Source organism: Ananas comosus, unplaced genomic scaffold (assembly GCF_001540865.1).
Source record: "Ananas comosus cultivar F153 unplaced genomic scaffold, ASM154086v1, whole genome shotgun sequence".
Classification (NCBI taxonomy): domain Eukaryota; kingdom Viridiplantae; phylum Streptophyta; class Magnoliopsida; order Poales; family Bromeliaceae; genus Ananas; species Ananas comosus.
In genome coordinates, this window is record NW_017892246.1 from 833 (window position 1) to 4225 (window position 3393).

At 35.3% G+C, this 3393-nt stretch overlaps 1 long non-coding RNA gene across 2 annotated transcripts; it reads left to right on the forward strand.

Annotated features, from left to right (window-relative positions):
• Positions 1-800: 800 nt before the first annotated feature.
• LOC109705349 lies at positions 801-2156 on the forward strand. 2 transcript variants are annotated; one of them, XR_002214702.1, is made up of 3 exons: positions 801-828; positions 994-1150; positions 1917-2156. It is a non-coding gene; the product is annotated as an uncharacterized LOC109705349 (long non-coding RNA). The 2 variants fall into 2 exon arrangements; XR_002214701.1 differs by lacking the exon at positions 801-828 and having other exon boundaries at positions 870-1150.
• The last annotated feature ends 1237 nt before the right edge of the window (positions 2157-3393 follow it).

Consider the following 3393-nt stretch of genomic DNA (forward strand, 5'->3'; position numbering starts at 1 on the left):
CCCAGTGCATGCTGATCATTAGGAGGTAGCTAATTATATGGGTTTTGAACGTTGGACTCCAACGTTCTGATCCTTAGCCCTCTCTATAAATGCTTGGGGGTACTAATTATTGAGAGCGTACATTTTTGTAACATTAACAGCAAAGAAAAGCTCCGTAAGTTTTGAGAATTAGTTTTATGCCTTAACATTTCTTTCATTTTATATTTAATTCTTCTCGTCATCGGTGTTGAAGAAGCTTCCGTCAACCTCCTTCCGCTTCGTGTCGTAGAGGAGAATCCGGTCGTATCTTGGGCGCGGTGTATTGCGGTAATCGCATACGGAGGCGGAGGAAATACGCTTGGACAGTCCTCGCACGCTATTTCCGGACAAATTTGTTGATATATTCTTCTTCCACGGAATTTTGGGATTAAGGATTTCTGTAAGTTAGTTTTATAATTTTATCAATAATTTATTAGATTTTATCACGATCCGATTATTCGTTGCGGAATTTGTCTAAACCAAACCCACGCCCTCTCTCCCTCCACTCGATGTAAAGCCCACGCCCAGCTTCATCAACGCGAGCTCGATCCCCTTCATCGCGACGCCCTTGCTCATCAAACTCAGCGCTCGTTCCCCTTCATCGCACCCAGCTTCAATCAACTCCGGCGCTCGATCGAGGCGACAAAACTTCGATCAATTTCCTCTTCATCTCCCTCGCCTCTCTTCGATTGTTGGTGGATCAAATTTCGAAATACTGTGCATTTTGAAGTATTGAAGCCGATCGAGTTAAAGCTGTGATTTTCCTATTTGATCGCGTGATTGATCGCCACTGCTCCACAGCTTCCTTAGGTGACGTCGATCGTATATTGTTTAATATATGTTTGGATTCATCCCAATTTAAGTAATTTTATCTATCTTTTTCGCTATTTGATTGTGCCTCTGTTGGAAAATTTCATATAATTTTTCTGATTGTATCCCAGTTTAAGTATTTAGATTTTTCTGATTGTATCCCAGTTAACTTCTCTGTCACGGGTGGTCCTCTTCACAAATCCAAGCTCAATCCCAAACCGCGGCACAGCGCTCCTTTTCCTCTGCTGCTTCTTGTGCTTGTTTTCGGCAAAATTAAGCTCCAATTCAGACGACAGATCTAGAGAGATCGCCATCGATATTGGTATAATCCCTTACCAGTGTTTTTTAATTGAAGCACCATCCACTATCTTTTTGCAATTCCAGCTAGGCCATGGGAAATAATTTCAGATCTGTGATTATTTGCTTAGAGACCTTGAGAAGATAAGCTTGTTCAGAATGTATCTGTTAACACAACAAAATGTCAACACTCCTTGCTAATTGCTGTTAGTGAATACTGAACACAATAGTAATTTTTTGTCCTGTTTGTTCTCTTGTGCTCTTTCTTGCATTCCTTCGAGGAAGCTAAAGCTTCTTCGTAAGATTCTATTCTTCATTAGTGACAGTCACAATTCAGTTGAATGATATCTTATGCTTCCTGTCAATATAATAATGTTGTAACTCTCATATACAATTGCTTCTTTACTGCTCATGCATTGGCTTACTAGCACCTTTATTGCTCTGATGCGTCTTTTGTCATAAGGAGTTTTGGAAAGGCAAAGTCCCAATTGTCGTTCCAATATGCCAGCTAGGTAGTGTCATCTCAAATCATTTGTCCATGACCTGCATCAGACCATTAGTGTCTTCTGACTGCAAAATGACTGCAAAATGAGATTGTTAATAAGCTTTGGGTTTGAGTTTTTGAAAAGAAATTTGATGATCCTACAATTAAAGATATGCGTCTATTTGTATCGTAACCTAACTATCTGGAGTTTTAATCATAAACTCTTTTTTCCTCACATTCTATCTACAACGATAAAATTGGTGAATTGAGTATTTGTACTAACTTTAATTTTTGTTTGCTATTGCAGGATGAATATTGTCTGACATATACTATTTTGGTGGGACAGTGCATTGTTGAGCCCTCCTCATATTACTCTTTTCATCACATTTTGTCTGCGGCTACATATACATTACCGGAGGGCATTCGTTTAAACTGAAAACACTATATACGCTATACGATTAATAATTCATTGTGAATAAAAAAGTGATGAAATTTTTGTTTGTTCCTATTATTCCCTGCTTATACAATAGTAGAGAATTTTTGATTTTTTGATTGGGACATTGTTGATTGAAGTTTACTAATGTTGAAACATTTTAATAATTTTGTTCATTATTGCAAAGTTTTCGTATTGGCGTGTTTATTTGATATTTCATAATTTATCGGTGCTTTGGAGTGCCGGTATTTGTTTAAATTAACGACTCTTTTAGAGTCGGTAATATGTTGGAATTTTATAATTTACCGATGCTTTGGAGTGTCGGCAATTGTTTAAATTAACGACTCTTTTTAGAGTCGATAATATGTTGGTATTTCATAATTTACCGATGCTTTGGAGTGTCGGTATTTGTTTAAATTAACGACTCTTTTAGAGTCGGTAATATGTTGGAATTTTATAATTTACCGATGCTTTGGAGTGTCGACAATTGTTTAAATTAACGACTCTTTTTAGAGTCGGTAATATGTTGGTATTTCATAATTTACCGATGCTTTGGAGTGTCGGCAATTGTTTAAATTAACGACTCTTTTTAGAGTCGGTAATATGTTGGTATTTCATAATTTACCGATACTTTGGAGTGTCGGCAATTGTTTAAATTAACGACTCTTTTTACAGTCGGTAATATGTTAGTATTTCTTAATTTACCGACACTTTGGAGTGTCGGCAATTGTTTAAATTAACGACTCTTTTTAGAGTCGGCACCTAACACATTACCGACTCTAAAAAGAGTCGGAAAAAGTTCCCCGATGCTATGTTAAAGCGTCGGTAAATATGTCCCGACATGTTTATGTAACGACACTTTTTCCGACGCTTTTAAAAGCGTCGGCGTTATTTTTCCCGACGCTTTAAAGCGTCACTAATTACTATTTAAAGCGTCCTTAAATGTAAGATTTGTTGTTTAAATTATTTTCGAACTCGACGGATTTCAAAAATCCATATCCAAATTCAAACCTGACCAATTTTCCGAAATCCAAAACCAAACCTAAACAAGAAGACTAGAATTCAAATAATTATTTCTGTTTATCATATTTCAAAGTATTTATATGAAACTTAATTTTTAAAATATAAATTTGAATTTAATATTAAATTTTAAATTTAAAAGTGAGATTTAAATTAGAGGAATTTTAAATTACTATTTAAAGTTTAAATTCAATGATCATATTGTCAAATCATTTGAAATTTTTCTTATATGAAATGCCAAATTATGAAAGGAAAGATAGAGAGAGAAAAAGAAAACAAAGAAAAAATAAAAATTTTGAAAATATAGTAGATGTAAAATGACTAAATTGCC